The following is a 17,544-nucleotide window of genomic DNA, read 5'->3' as shown; positions in this document are numbered from 1 at the left end:
TTGATTGGCCTTGCCAAGTTCACAGAAGGGAAGAAGAAGAAGAGGGTTCATATAACACCTTACCCCACGCAGTTTTGAGACAAAAGGACATGGGCGGGCTCTGCATGCAGCAAATTTGATTGGTTGAGATAATGTAAAATGCCATAATATTTTGTCCAAGTACTCCTGAATGGAAGGATTTTAAAAGTTCCAAAATGGCTATTTGTATTCTGCAGTGTTCAAGTATATAATTTAATTGATATAAAAAAAATATTTTACAGTTGTAGGAAAAAATTAATTCCGGTAGTTTACCGCCATTGATGGTGCATCTTTTACACCACCTCATTTAACATGTTACATTAGTTATTTGTGCCTGTTGTTTGTGTCCTTTATTATATCACTAAAAACAGTAAATCTCCTGTTTTGGAATGTTTTTCAATTTTGGTTGACTGGCAGACAGGTAGACAGAGTAAAAAATTGTCTCACTCCTCTTTACGTACGTCAATAATCGGAATGCGTACTGAGTACCCAAAGTACTGCGGTGTATTCCGATTAATTTCCCATTCGTGTTCAAAAATACAACATTCAACTGAAATTAAGTTGTTACCCGATCATAAACTGAGGTTTGTAGTCAAACAGACAGACAGACAGAAGTGACCCAATTGCTTAACCCCACTTTTTTGTATGAGGGATCATAAACGGGATGAGACACCTTACAACTAGCTATTCTAAATCGGACAACGCCAACCATCTCTGGGCTATATATACGAGACTGATTTATGGGAAAAGGCCATGTATAACCTTCTAGGTGCATTTTTGGGTAAAAGTTGGGAACCTCACTTTTGAACATAATTAGGGTATGCTGAATTTGAATAACCCGGTTCCCAAGCCGAATTATGAGGGTTTTTTTTTTGAGTTTTGAAAAAACTGCCGAAGAACTTGGGCATTGGTGAACTCACAGAGGAGTCAATCAAATCTACAGAAGCGTTCATCTGCAGAATATATAATGTGCACAGAACAACCTCTGTTGATTCAGCACGACATATGTTGTTCTCCAAGACTGGTAAACCAGAAGCAATGTCACTGACAAGTGATGCTCCTCATTTCCATTTGATGCGAGTACACTACCAAGCCATGGTATGGAGAAATGCTCATTGTGCCATACCTGACCTTCCTGCACCTGTGGAAATGGGATGGAAACGTGGTGATTCAGGACTAGAGCCTATTCTGATGTCACTGAGTCCAATCCCAGAAAGTTGCCTCAAGATGATTTGTTGTGCATAACAGAAGCAATGCAAGACTCGACGCTGCAAATGTCGCTATTCAGAGTTGAGGTGCATATCAATGTGTGCCTGTAAGCAACAGAGTGATGATCAGACCCCTTGTATGAATTTGATGTAGTTTGGCAAAACAACATGTGTGACATTCCTGAATGTTTGTGCTTCATGACCATGTATACCTAATTGGAGAATAAATGGTTGTATGAAACATTGTCTTATTAAAACCACTTCCCATTTTATAGCGTCCAATTTCAATATCAGTTTGAATGTCTCTTTCAATGTCACCAACCATAATATAGACTCGACGGTTTTATGAAAAAAGGCCATGTATAAGCTTGTAGGTGCATTTTGGGGTAAAAGTTGTAAAGTTAAAGGAAAAGAGCTGCATGTATATACAGCCACGTGAAAAAGTAAGTACACCCCATGTAAAGTTTTGACTTTTTCAACATATTTCAACATACAGCTATTTGATCTTCATTTCAACAATATTGACAGATAAAGGTGATATAATAGAATAAATATCATGAAACATTTACATTTTGTAGTCCATTGTATAATTTAAATAAACATAAATGCAAATTTCGCATGTGGAAAAAGTAAGTACACCCTTGGTTCTAATAGGTGATATTGCCCCCTTTGGCAGAAACAACCTCAAGTAGGCGTTTCTTATAACTGTCTACCAATCTGTGACATCGACTGGGAGAAATTTTTGCCCACTCCTCCATGCAGAATTCTTTCAGCTGTGTGATGTTTGAGGGGTTTCTTGCATGCACAGCTCGTTTCAAATCCCCCCACAACATCTCGATGGGATTTAGATCCGGGCTTTGACTTGGCCATTCCAGAACCCTCCATTTCTTTCTTTTCAGCCATTCCTTGGTGGATTTACTGGTATGTTTAGGGTCATTGTCATGTTGCAAGGTCCACCTTCAGTTGAGCTTCAACTTTCCGACAGATCGCCTCACATTATCCTCAAGTACCCTCTGGTACAATGAAGAATTCATAGTGGATTCTATGATTGTGAGCTGCCCAGGCCCTGATGCAGCAAAGCTGCCCCAAACCATAATATTTCCACCACCATGCTTTACAGTTGGTATCAGGTTCTTGTAGTCAAATGCTGTCTTTGGTTTTAGCCAAACATGTCTTCTGGTACTGTGGCCAAATAGCTCTACCTTTGACTCATCTGTCCAGAGCACATTGTTCCAGAAGTGCTGGTCTTTGCCGAGGTGTTCATTGGCAAACTTTAGTCTTGCCCTGATGTTCTTTCTGGACAGCAAAGGTTTCCTCCTGGCACACCTCCCATGTAGATCAAATTTGTGCAGCCTCTTTCTAATGGTAGACTCGTGCACTTTGACATCAACAGTGGCAAGAGCTACCTGTAGGTCCTGTGATGACATTCTGGGGTTCTTAGAGACTTCTTTCAGCACCTTGCCGTCTGCTCTCGGGCTGAACTAGCTGGGGCTGCCTGGCCTGAACAGTTGGCAGTTGTTTGGAATCTTCTCCACTTGTAGATGATCTTCAGGACAGTCGAATGATTGATTTCAATTTGTTTGGAGATCTTTTTAAATCCCTTCCCACTCCCAGACTCGTAGGCATCTATAACCTTCTTTCTGAAGGCCTCAGAGAGCTCTTTTGATCTAGGCATGGTGACGCCGCACACTTCAACAACAAAGAGCAAACCAAACTAAATGTCTGAGGTTTAAATAAGACGGGTTCCTCCAAGATCCTCTCTAACGATGTTCTAATCATTTGCACCTGAGCTGGTGCACCTGATTCTAATTTTAGGTATTTGAAGTAGTGATAAATGTAAGGGTGTACTTACTTTTTCCACATGTGAAATTTGCATTTATGTTTATTCAAATTATACAATGGACTACAAAATGTAAATGTTTCATGATATTTGTTATATTATATCATCTTTATCTATCAATATTGTTGAAATGAAGATCAAATAGCTGTATGTTGAAAAAGTCAAAACTTTACATGGGGTGTACTTACTTTTTCACGTGACTGTACATTGATATATAAATGCTTGTTCAAAGAAATTGTCCAAAAATGGCAATTTGGTGGCCATTTTGTTTATGCTAATCAAAAGGTCAAAAACTCAAACTTGGGCTTGGGAACCAGGTTAATCGAATTTAGCATACCCTAGTTATGTGAGAAAGTGAAGTTCCCAACTTTTACCCAAAAATGCACCTAACATTCACATTTCTCAGAAATCTGTCTCGTCTAATACTGGAAAAAGCCTAACCACATGCATTTATATACTGTATGTTCAAATAGTCCTTAAAACTATCCAAACACTAAGGGTGGTCACTGCTTTAAACTAACTACTGCCCCCTACTCCATAAACGTAACAGTATTTTGGTATTATGAAATTAAGACCAAAAGGCCATTTTCAAGGTGATCTTCAAGAGTAAATTACATTCATTAAGCGAAAAATGAAATCGAATCAGAATTTATTTTGTAGCGTTGGGGGTTTATAAGGCAGCAGAGGAGGAAGAAGGCTGATGCACCATATTTGTGGGTTCCATTATGACACTTTCTAACACTGGAGTTTACATCAGTAGTGTGAGGACTTGCAGCATCCCAATGGCTATGGTATTAAAACTGTTATACAAAGTTATGAAAAACAATTATTTAAAACATCATAAATATAGGGTTATTGTTGTTGTTGGTGGTGTTTTTGTAGTATAGCACTGGACAGTTCTCTCGAACAAGCCCACGCCATGGAGACAGCCGATCGATCTTGCAGGAGTGACCCATGACCCATGGATCCCCCACATCCAGAATGGTGTACCTCTCGCCTTTACGAAGTCAGGGCCACGAGAGAGAGAGAGAGAGAGAGAGAGAGAGAGAGAGAGAGAGAGAGAGAGAGAGAGAGACAGACAGACAGACAGACAGACAGACACAGACACAGAGAGAGAGACAGACACAGAGAGAGACAGACACAGAGAGAGAGACAGACACAGAGAGAGAGACAGACACAGAGAGAGAGACAGACACAGAGAGAGAGACAGACACAGAGAGAGAGACAGACACAGAGAGAGAGACAGACACAGAGAGAGAGACAGACACAGAGAGAGAGACAGACACAGAGAGAGAGACAGACACAGAGAGAGAGACAGACACAGAGAGAGAGAGACACACAGAGAGAGAGAGAGAGAGAGAGAGAGAGAGAGAGAGAGAGAGAGAGAGAGAGAGAGAGAGAGAGACAGACACAGAGAGAGAGACAGACACAGAGAGACACAGACAGACAGAGAGACAGACAGACAGACAGACAGACACAAGAGACAAAGGGCAGGTCCAGGGGAACCCATAGGCACTAACTGTGACCGTGCTGCCCTGATTAATCAGTGCAGCAGTGAAGAATGGGATAGATTTGGCCCCCGACCTGCATTGAGGGGTACAGCCTACAACAACACCGCAAAGATGCCGCCCCCAATAGTTGTCATAAATATAGGGTTGGCTTGTGTGTTGTTCCCTTCTGAGCACATACCTCATGATGTTGAGACCCCAAGTTGAAATCACATACCCTTTATTAGTTTGTTTACCCATGTCCATGCATTCTTGTAAAAGTACAATGATTCTCTTAATGACCTTTTGTTACACCTAATATATTTACTGGGTTGGCACGCTAGCCTCGAGGTACGCTGGCATGACAGCCTCGCCTCTAAGATGTGTAGCCTGGGTTTGAATCATTCCTGAACCAGCTGTTAGGATTAGGTACATCAGAATAGGAATACATTTACCAGCTTCTGCATGTACCGTATAATTACTGGAAAAAGAAAACCACCCTTTGATGATACCTAACTTCTTTATTACAACTTCTCTTGACTTCTGTGTCCTCTCTTCAGTCATCTTCTCCCACCTTTTCCTCCCCTATTATTTTGCATGGTTAACTTCTTACCTCATTTGATGTTCTGTGAGTCGCGAAACGGTAATAGCAAGCAGTGAAACAAGCACCATGGGGCTGTGTAACGAGGAAAGCCGTTAGAAGGATGATGCAAGGTGCAGGATAATGCATCGGCATAGCTCTGCGTGCAGATCTCACAGCATAATCTTTGCGTTATGAATGCGTACTAAGATATCTTTGCCCGGTATTTAGTTTTGCAGCTGCTCGGGCCAAAGCCGGACACATTAATCTTTGTTTTTGTTTCGCATTGGGAACCACGTAGGAATTCTAAGATATAAGGACAGTTTTACAAGGGGAATATTGAGGCGTGGGTGTAGGTGGGAGAGAGGAAGGGTAGGGGATGCTCATACCGGTGGAGGTGGAGATGTTGAGTGGGTTGCAGTACTTCAATAATATCAAAAGCAGTTCATTGGACAGCTCATATACTGAATACCAAATGGATGCTTGGTGAAAAAGAAGTCATCACCAATTTGTTCTGTGATAAATCTGCCATGAGATTGGGAAGTCAAGTGCAGCGCTGTTGTACTGGCAATTCCCTCTCTCCAAAATCACCAAAGGCCTATATTTGGGATATTTGATTTTTACAAAGGCCAAATTCTATCTTTTTCACACATTTATTCTTAAATGAAGGACATTTTTTTGTTTTTGTTGTGCATTTTTAGCACTACTATCAAACAAGGTTGCAGCCGTTCGGAGAAATCCAATAAAAGGTCACCAATGTGAACTTACTATTGGTTTCAAATTGAATTGTTTGGCTTTTACCTGACTTCACAGCACCTGCCTTATCCAAGCATCTGCCCTTTTCTCAACTAAGGGTTCAATGCATTTGTCTTGTCACATGCCTTCCAAAATTTCAAGGTGACTCCTAACCTTTATTCTTCTCTACACAAGATAAGGTGCTGGACGATAGAAACAATAAGCCTTCGCTCAAATTTAACTTATTTCTCGGCTCTGTGCAGTTCTACTATCGTAATCGAAGACTTCACGGTGGCTGAAACAACTTCACCTTCTCTAAATTACCTTTACATGCTTGTGCAGGTACTTTAGCTTTTTCGGTGCAGGAAGTTTAAATTTTATTTGGTTTCCTCTCTCCCTGGAGTTTGATGCCCTACAAAAGAGTTGATAACCTTTACTTAGGTTGCCTAATTTTCCTGTAAATTTACAAATGACTTTATCAACTACCGAGAGATGTGCAGTAGCTAAACCTTTCAATAGGTTTCCAAGTTACCGCTTCTTGTAGTTTACAAATCACTTGATAATTTGTGGCCATACACATCGAAAATGATTGGTCTTGCGATTAGTAATGACTTACCATGAGTCAGCAACAACGTCTCCTAAGGTAGATGTTAAATACGAGCACTGCTGAAGGCTAGCTCCTTTTTTCATTTCTCAGCTGCACACCTACGTGAACACCGTATCCATCAATTAGCAATGGGTTGGTGCTGTCGTTTCCCATATTGATGACCCACATACAAAGGTGTCCAAATTGTGGCCATTTCACTGTTGACCTCTATGTACACATTTGCAGTCATATATTTTCTCCTTAACCCCTTATGTCTATCAATCCTATTCAGAACCATTACTGACAGTCAGTAGATACACTTTCTATCTTTTTTTTTTTTTTTGATATTTGAGCTTGCGCATATGTGAATAAATCTAATCTGAAGAAAACTATCGTCTTTCCAATAAGGTTCCTCCATAAACCTCAATCCTTGCATGCAAAAGCCTAACGCCATATGCAGAAAATCCTTGTTATCTCAACTCCTTCATCTCACCACTCCGTGCTCAAATTCCTCTTTTTAAATCAATGCTCCCCTTCACCGCAGTTCATCCTCTGTCACAAATTGCCACCTTTTTTTTGTGCATCCTTCCCTCTCCTTTCCCCTCCTCCCCCCCCCCCCCCCTCTTCCTCAGCCTCCATAGTGCAAACTCTGCAGAAGCTCCTTTGTTCATTGTCGTTTGTTCCGAGGCTTGTTTAGATATTGCCAATTTCAGTGTATAATCCTTGTTCTAATGCTTTACAGATATGATGGGGAAACTTTCTGATACCAAAAAAATATTCAGAAGAGATATGTCCATTGTCCATGGACATTGTCTTGACATCCGCTTGAAAAAATTATGCAAGGGATTATGCAAGGGTAGTGAAAAAGCCTGCCGTGTTCACACACACAAGCCTAGCACATTAGCCACAGGGTGATTATGCCCCCCCCCCCTCCCTCTCTGACAGTGACTGACACACACACACACACACACACACACACACACACACACACACACGAAAAGTTCAACAGACTACCGGATGCAATTTGTATACAAGCATGAATACAACAAACCAGAAAAGGTATCGCACACTCACCTTGCAAAAAACTTCCAAACATAAGTGTGAATAGAAGATGTCACACACCAAACCGAAATAGCAACAAATAAGGCCCCAATGATTGCAAAACGTTCAAAATATAAATGATATATATATATATATATATATATATAATTATATATATATATATACTCGTATATATATATACTCGTATATATAATATATATATTATATATATTATTATATTATATTATTTATATTATATTTATTATATCTATATATACAGTGCATTCAGAAAGTATTCAGACCCCTTCACTTTTTTCACATTTTGTTATGTTGCAGCCTTATGCTGAAATCGTTTAAATTCATTTTTTTCCCTCATCAATCTACACTCAATACCCAATAATGACAAAGAGAAAACAGGATTTTAGAAAGTTTTGCAAATTTATTAAAAAGAAAAAACTGAAATATCACATTGACATAAGTTTTCATACCCTTTGCTATGACACTTGGAAATTTAGCTCAGGTGCCTCCCATTTCTCTTGATCATCTTTGAGATGTTTCTACACCTTGGTTGGAGTCCACCTGTGGTAAATTCAATTGATTGGACATGATTTTCGAAAGGCACACACCTGTCTATATAAAATCTCACAGCTGACAATGCATATCAGAGCAAAAACCAAGCAATGAGGTCGAAGGAACTGCCTGCAGAGCTCAGAGACAGGATTGTGTTGAGGCACAGATTTGGGGAAGCCTACAAAAAAAATATCTCTGCGGCATTGAAGGTTCCCAAGAGCACAGTGGCCTCCATAATTCTGAAATGGAAGAGGTTTGGAACAACCAGAACTTTTCCTAGAGCTGGCCGTCCGGCCAAACTGAGCAATTGGGGGAGAAGGGCCATGGTAATAGAGGTGACCAAGAACCCGATGGTCACTCTGGCTGAGCTCCAGAGATCCTGTGTGGAGATGGAAGAAACTTCCAGAAGGACAACCATCACTGCAACACTCCACCGATCTGGGCTTTATGGCAGAGTGGCCAGACGGAAGTCTCTCCTCTGAAAGACAAATGAAAGCCCACTTGGAGTTTGCAAAAAAGCACCTAAAGGACTCTCAGACTGTGAGAAACAAGATTCGGTGGGCTTTCATGTGTCTTTCACTGAGAAGAGGCTTCCATCTGGCCACTCTGCCATAAAGCCCAGATCGGTGGTGTGTTGCAGTGACGGTTGTCCCTTCTGGAAGTTTTCTCCAATCTCCACACAGGATCTCTGTAGCTCAGCCAGAGTGACCATCGGGTTCTTGGTCACCTCTATTACCAAGGCCCTTCTCCCCCAATTGCTCAGTTTGGCCGGGCGGCCAGCTCTTGGAAGAGTCCTGGTTGTTCCAAACTTCTTCCATTTAAGAATTATGGAGGCCACTGTGCTCTTGGGAACCTTCAATGCAGCAGAATTTTTTTTGTAGGCTTCCCCAAATCTGTGCCGCAACACAATCCTGTCTCTAAGCTCTGCATGCAGTTCCTTCGACCTCATTGCTTGGTTTTTGCTCTGATATGCATTGTCAGCTGTGAGACCTTAGATAGACAGGTGTGTGCCTTTCGAAAATCATGTCCAATCAATTGAATTTACCACAGGTAGACTCCAATCAAGGTGTAGAAACATCTCAAAGATGATCAAGAGAAATGGGAGGCACCTGAGCTAAATTTCAATTGTCATAGCAAATTGTATGAATATTTATGTCAATGTGATATTTCAGTTTTTTCTTTGAAATAAATTTGCAAAACTTTCTAAAATCCTGTTTTCTCCTTGTCATTATGGGGTATTGAGTGTAGATTGATGAGGGAAAAAAATGAATTTAAACGATTTCAGCATAAGGCTGCAAACATAACAAAATGTGAAAAAAGTAAAGGGGTCTGAATACTTTCTGAATGCACTGTATAAAAGAAAGTTTTTGTTTGTTTGTTTGCGCATGCTAATCTCCTGAACGGTGAAAGATAGGAGGAAACCTCTAATACAAAAAATGTCGGGACGGGCCCCGGGAAGGTTATAGGCTAGGTGGCGAGGCTGGTCGAGGCCGATTCGGCTGGGCTGCGCCCATTTGGCAATTAAAAGCTGAGCTGAATTATAGTAGTCAATCTTCTATGGCCACGGGTAAAAGCTGAATTATAGTAGTAAATTCATTCAAAAAGAACCCGGGCAAAGCCGGGTGCTTTCAGCTCGTATATTATAAAAGGAGCCCTGTCTGTCTGTGTCTGTTTGTTTGTCTGTTTGTTTGTCGTGTTATAACTTGAGAACGGATTAACGGATTTCTATAATTCCAATACGGTGCTTTCGGGTAATTCCCGGTCGTGTTTTTGAGGCCAAAAACTTTTTTTGCATAGGTACATGGACACGCATGTGAAAACTGCAAATGCTAACAAGTGACGTTGGTTATCCCTGCACGGAGAGATCCCAGAAATCCTTTTTTTTCTTCTCCCCCCCCCCCCCCCCCCCCCCACCATAGATTAGCCATCACAGTATAGATTGGTATGTCCGTCAGCGAAGCTGCGGGTCTTATATTCTAGTATATATATATATATGTATATATATATTATATATATATATATATATATATATATATATATACTGTATATATATATATATATATATATATATATATATATATATATATATATATATTGTAACGAATTTGAGAAGTGTAACGGTTTTGAGAAGTGTAACAATTTTGGAGAAAGTGTAACGAATGTGAAAAGTATGGTTTTGTTGTGTGTAACACCCTCGTAATGTAAATAATGGTCGCAGCCGTCCTCCTAGTTAATTCCATGAAACTTACACACAGGCCACGATATATCTTTTTAAAATAGTTTATTTCCTTATTCTATGTAGGCTAAATATGTGTTTCCCACTAGATTGACTCTGCATTGCATCAAACGAAATAAAGCGTAGGCCCCTCCGATGATCCATGGCAGCTCAAGTGCCAGGGATTCCCCCACTTGAGCTTTGACGGCAACCGTTTATTGCAGTACTGAACTGCTGTGCAACGTGACGGCGCCTTACTACCTGCAGCTGCTGACCGGTTTTCGCCATTTGCGGCCAAAACGAACAAGGGGAGTGGCTAGAGAAGACGGGTCGCCCCCCTCGTCATAGGGGGGAGGAGTATGTCCGCCCCGCTCATCCAACCCAGAACAAGGGGTTTGGCTAAGAGAGGGCGGAGCGGGAACCCCCGAGAAAGTGCGCGAAGGTTCGGTGAGGAAACCAATATAAGCCGCCGCGGGACGCACTCCACCCTCTTGCTCTTGCTCTTGCTCTGACCCCGTGCTCTTGCTCTGACCCCGTCATCTTGCTTGCTGTCCCTCGTTGTTGCTGGGGAGAAGGAAGACGCCTGAACGAGCAGGTGTGTGCGAGCCATCGTGCGACCAGCTGCGCTGCAGCTAAGGGGGCAGCTAAGGGGCCGCAGGCCACGAAAAGGACGCGCCAGGCAGCAATCCACGCTGGACCCTCCATTGCCTCCCAAAAACAACCATCCATCCTCAAGCCATACCTGCCTGCAATATCCCCCGTGTAAGTGTGAACGTCGTCTGTCCTAATCGTTGTCCTGGGGTTAAGTAAATTGACTAGTATAAGCTAACGATTCACTGTGTGACTGCTTCTTCCATCCATTGCTTGTAAATAACTTTGATCGCTCCTTCTTTTTGCTTGTGTGTATAATAAATCCTGTTATTCCTCCGTACTCTGTCTTCTTCTCTCTTCCTTCTCTTTCGGTCGCTTTAGAGGTTTCCAAATTGAATATCTGTGGTGCGATCTGGTCAACGTTGGGGGAGTCGGGCCAATCGGGGATCCTGTAACGGTCGCGGTGGACCATCCGCTCGGCCCATAATAACATCCTAACCGCGTCCGTAACGATATATATATATATATATATATATATATATATATATATATATATATATATATATATATATATATATATATATATATATATATATATATATATATATATATATATATATATATATATATATATATATATATACTAGTGGGGTCACCCGTGGGAATCCCACGGGCATACGTGTGTGACATTTCGACATATTGAGTTAGATGCTGCACCTGCACATGCAGTTTCACAATAACACACACACACACACACACACACACACACACACACACACACACACACATACACAAACACATCTCGTTTTTTCATTTCTGTTCCTCACAATTGTGTCTCTCTCTTATTTACAGACACAGACACACACACACACACACACACACACACACACCCACACACACATGTACACCCACACCCACATGTACACCCACACCCACTCACATGTACACCCACACCCACACATATACACACACACACACACACACACACACACACGTACACCCACACACACATATAGACACACACATATATACACACACATATACACACACACATATATATATACACACACACACACACACCACACACACACACACACACACACACACACACACACACCTACCTTGTTTTTTCATTTTTGTACCTCACAATTCGGTCTCTCTCTTATTCACAGACACACATATATGTATACACACACACACACACACACACACACACACACATATATGTATACACACATATAAACACACAAACACACGTACACCCACACACATATATACACACACATACATATATATACACACACACGTGCACCCACACATATATACACACATATATATATACACATACATACATATATACACACACACACACACACACACACACACACACACACACGTCCCACATGTATATATCCCACATCCCACACGTATATACATGTTTAAAGTGTACGTGCACTTCCCCCCTCCCCCGCCCGGCAACGCTGGGTACTTCTGCTAGTATCTAATGAAATAAAAACGAAGAAATATCTCTCGGTAATTTCCTGAAAAATATTTTACTTTCCGATAATAATTTTGATTGAAATAAGAAAGAACGAAGAAAAACATGTCGTTTTTGTGCCGACTGTCATAAAACGTAAAAGTAATAAATGTTAACGGAAAAGAAAAAGCGAATTTTTAATATATGTCGACATTTTCCGCGACTATTATTTTAGGCGGTGTATTTACGTGTATCATCATGGCGCGATTTTTATAAATATATCTCGGCAATTTCCCGTGTGTGCGTGAATGTTCTCACTTATTTCTGACACTGGCTAAAACCATCGATAAAAATGAAATCAGATGGTGAATTCGATAAAATCGTGAGGGTGACTCAATGAATGGGCTTTAGTTTACAGGCGTTTGAGATTTCATTTCGTTCTATAAACGGCAACTTTCATCGGATTTTCTTCCCGTTTTTTTTCAACCGAGTCTAAAACTATGTTAGCGACTGTGAAAAATGAAATGATATATCGAATTTGATTTGAAATAAAACTGGGAGAGAGAGCAAGACACCACGGGCCTACAAAACAGGCCTCAAAGCTATGCGAGTTAATAAAATGGTGGATATTTGTTTATATGAAGCGAAGGCTCTCCGGGAATGGGTGGAGCTATGGGTGGAGCTACTCTGCAAACCGAGTAAGCCACACCCCGGACAGACGCCCAACAGACAGACAGAATCATCTACGGCTATTATAATATATATATATATATATATATATATATATATATATATATATATATATATATATATATATATATATTTATATACGTATATATATAATATATTGTTACAGGTCGCGGACAGATGTTATAGACCGAGCGGTGGTGTAAGACCGCGACCTAACAAACTTACCCGATTCCACCCGAACTTTGGCCGTATCGCACCGTAGCTGCCCAATGAGGGGAAAAGACAAAAACGACGAATGCAAAGAGGAAAACGAAGGCAAAGAAAGGTTTGGAAATACTACTGAATTTATTGGCTATTTACACACAAGCAAAAAGAAAGCAGTCACGTTTATTTACAAGCACATAAGACGCAGGTGACACAGGGAAAATACTAGCTTATACAGACTTAATTAACCCAGGACAGAACAAACAAAAGACGGACTCACGCGGGGAATTGCAGGAATGGCAGGAGGTGGATGGCTGGAGGTGAACGCTTGGTGGAGCCAACGCGGAGCTTGGTGGAGCTGAACGCTTGGTGGAGCCAACGCGGAGCTTGGTGGAGCTGAACGCTTGGTGGAGCCAACGCGGAGCTTGGTGGAGCTGAACGCTTGGTGGAGCCAACGCGGAGCTTGGTGGAGCTGAACGCTTGGTGGAGCCAACGCGGAGCTTGGTGGAGCTGAACGCTTGGTGGAGCTGAACGCTTGGTGGAGCCAACGCGGAGCTTGTTGGGATTGGTGTGACGGGTTCTCTCTCCTTCCTTAGTCCCACCCAGTCCAACAACTTCCTCTCTTGCTTAGTCCCACCCAGTTCAACAACTTCCTCTCTTGCTTCAGGACTCTTTCTCTCTCTTTCTTGGTCCCTCACTCTTTACCACCGACTCCTCACCAACGCAACCACTGACCCTTCTCAGGCAACCGACTCAGACCAACTCAGACCAACTCCTTGTGCATCCCTGACCAACTCCTGGCCTTTCTGTCTTCTGCTCTCCTCTGTAAAAACGCATCTCCTTTTGGACACGCCCTGCCTTGGGTTATATAGGCCCCCGCCCCTCAACCTTTGCGACCCTCCCCGATCGCTCTTCCTCCGCCCTCTCTAGCCGAACCCCTGGCTCATGGTTGGTCGAGTGGGGCTGGCTCACTCCTCCCCTCTATGACGAGGTGGAGACACGCCTTTCTTCCCCGACTCGAGCCTCGTGGTCAATGGCGGTTATTGGAGGGGAGGTAATATGGGCAATCGAGGGCTCAGCGGTGACGAGAGGGGATGTAATATGGAAATGGAGGTTTTGGGGATGGGAAGGAAAGGGAGATTTTGGGGATGGGAAGGAAAGGGAGATTTTGGGGATGGGAAGGAAAGGGGATCTATTTCTTTCACTGGTGCAATGGAGTACTTCAATTAATGGGAGACACAGCCTTACCCTAAAACACAGAATAAGAGATAACTATCAACAGGTATATTCTATTACTTGGCTGACGTGTATGCTTGTGGACTATGGGACGGATTGGGACGCCCTTTTGGTCTTTACACAGCTCCGGAGGCAGGAGGCACAGAATAAACAATAATCACAATAATAAAGCACACAATAAAAAAAATATACAGTCCTCATATCCGCAACACTGCACCCTCCTCCTCTTAGGCACGTCCCGGGCCTACAACTTTTATTTAGTGTGACACGTAGGTGTAGTTCCCTCTACTTTTAACCTGACCCTGAGTGCGACAGTTTTAAAACATAAATAAATGTGTCCCGCTGCTCCATTGCACCCTGCCTAACAGACTTACGCCCACAGTTAACCGAATTGCGGAATGGTCTTCAAACTAAACACTGACGGTGGGGAGCATTATTTACACTGACGCTATTTTGATTTACAAAACTAACCCAGGACCTGTAATTGTTCTTTCTGGGGGGGAGACAGTCTGCTCTGCATCGACGCACCATGAACGCACCCCAAAACGCACCAATACACACCCAAGCACCAATCGGTGCAGTCACCATTCATTGTTCAATGAATGTTCAATAAAAATAAAATCAACAACCCCTAACCCTGCAGGTGGTCTCTTGCTCTTCGGCTCCCTCTGCTGGTGATTATTATTTGTCTTCCAGATGTTGTCATTTCCATTTTGCTTTGCTTACTGGCGGCCTATTTTCAATAAAGTGTGCCCAATGTGTCCCTTTTTTATTTGATTTTATTTATGGCCCACAGGGCCGACTAGTGTGGTTCACCTGTGGGGCATCGGTGCCCTGTGGCCAAGGTCCGCCAGCAAGATTTCGGGCCCTCATGGCTGGTTCCAGCAGAGGGGCCATGCCCCAACCCATGGGGTCCATAAGTGGTGCTCGGCCACAGACATGTGGTCCATAATGTGGTGCATCGATGCAGACAGCTGGTTCTGGGAATTTCGGGCGCACAATGGCCGACCCACGCACGCTCCCCTCGGCGCCCAACGGCGCACAGGTCATGTGGGAGACAAAAGAAAGACAATTGAGCGAGGGGTAAGGTCACAAGGGTACACGTCAAAAAGGCAATGCAAGGCGAAATGCGTACGGAGGGCGAAGTGAGAAAGCTCGTCCCTACCGTACGTCACCCCCCTGTTACCTAGCCCACCCTTGCCCTTACCCCATATGTACAAAACCTACACATTACCAATTCGTCACTACTGTCACGTCTTCCCCATATTTCCCCTATACCAAATTCGTCTCCACAATCCCTCTACTTCAAAATTTGCCATCACCAAATTCATCATCAATCCTCATAAGGAGGCAGAGATGGAACATCAAAGCACAATGTCACACCCACGTCATGATGCGTCCCACAATCCAAACATTTGCATCATAAAAATAATTAAACCATGGCATGGTGTGGAGTACCTGTCACCTCAGGCGAGTGGATGCAGATGGTGCGAGGAGATCCTTCATCCTAACTATCCTCTAAATGACATTAACACACTTTACACTACCCGGGGTCTTTCCCTGCCAATCCATTGGCCACTTACACTATGGGTTCTAAAAACCAAATTCCCATTGACCAAACTGTGGTGCTTCTCAATTTGGGGTCTCACTCCCCCGATTCATCTCCCGGTGCCCTCGCACAATTTCTGGGCTGCGACGTGTAGCTCTCCCAGCAGGTCTACCCACCTGCACACCTCCACCACTGTAGTTGCCTCCGAGCTTACCTGCTCCTTACCCTAACCTAACTAACTGGGGACAGCCCTTCTCCTGGCTCTGTCACCCCATGGTGCCCTCTGGCACTGGGCTACCCGGGTCCGTCCTCCGGATCCTCGGGCCCCATCCACAACAACTACTACCGGCTCCCAGAGCCCACCTGCGGCCTCACCTGGCCGACATCCTCACAGTGGTGGAGTGCCCAAACCAACTACACACACTAACAGGCTACACGCCCAGCCATTTCCACAACACTAATGCACCCATCCAAAGACCATTCTTTCACCCGCACCACAGATGCCAATATCCAACCACAATTTACCTGTACCCTCTACCTAACACTTACACTACCCGCCCCGGGTATCCGTGATGGGGTCCACTCTTCCCCCATTCACACCTTCGCACCATCCACTCCACTCCATAATTTCCACCATACTCACTCCACGACCATCAATTCCAATACTCCATACCATTTATTCCATACACCTGTCTTTCATTCACCTGTCGTTGCACACCTGTGCAATCCTACCTGGTGCCACCTGCACCCTTCTCTCCCCAAGCGCATTCGCGCTGATCCACAACACTCACTACTCATCCACTGCTCCACACACCTGTCCAGTTGCACACCTGTGCAATCACACCTGTTCAATTCTCAACCAGCATCATCTCATCTAACTACTCCCCTCTGAAACTTGCGCTTCCCAGTCGTCCCTTTAAACTATTGCGCTCCCTCGTCATTATAATCCACACTAATCTGCCTGCGTCCCCACTACAGGTATCAGTCACTAACTAACCTTAACGTCACCTAATGTCATCTTCTAGGGCCCTATCCATATAACCTAACCCACCCGGGCTAGTTTTCACTGCCATACACCCCATAAACTATAGCTCCTTTGCCCCACTCTGTGAGGGATGGTGGATTTGCCATCCCACCACATCGGGGGTCTCTCTATCAATTTTGTTCGTCCAGATTTCCAACCAATTCAAAAATTTTCCATTTACTGCCAATTCTATTCACTTTTCTAAATTTCGTTTCAAATCACTACCATCATCATCCGTATACTTATTACATCCTCTCGGTGCGCCAATTCACATCTACAGCCCGGCTTCGTACAGCCGAGCCATGAACGCGGATTCTTTTGTGCTGGCGGCTGGATGCGTCCCGCATTCGGGGCAGGGGCGGGGGCTTACCCGGGCCGAGATCCCACGCATCACCTCGGCGTGGAGCCATCCAATGTCCCGATCTCGACCTGCCGGCACGTCTCAACAAAACGTGGTCGCCATAACGACCCTTCCTATCCAGCTGCCCGCTCC

This window comes from Myxine glutinosa, chromosome 7 (genome assembly GCF_964187855.1).
Source record: "Myxine glutinosa chromosome 7, kmMyxGlut1.1, whole genome shotgun sequence".
In the NCBI taxonomy this organism is placed as follows: domain Eukaryota; kingdom Metazoa; phylum Chordata; class Myxini; order Myxiniformes; family Myxinidae; genus Myxine; species Myxine glutinosa.
This window is presented reverse-complemented; position numbering follows the sequence as displayed.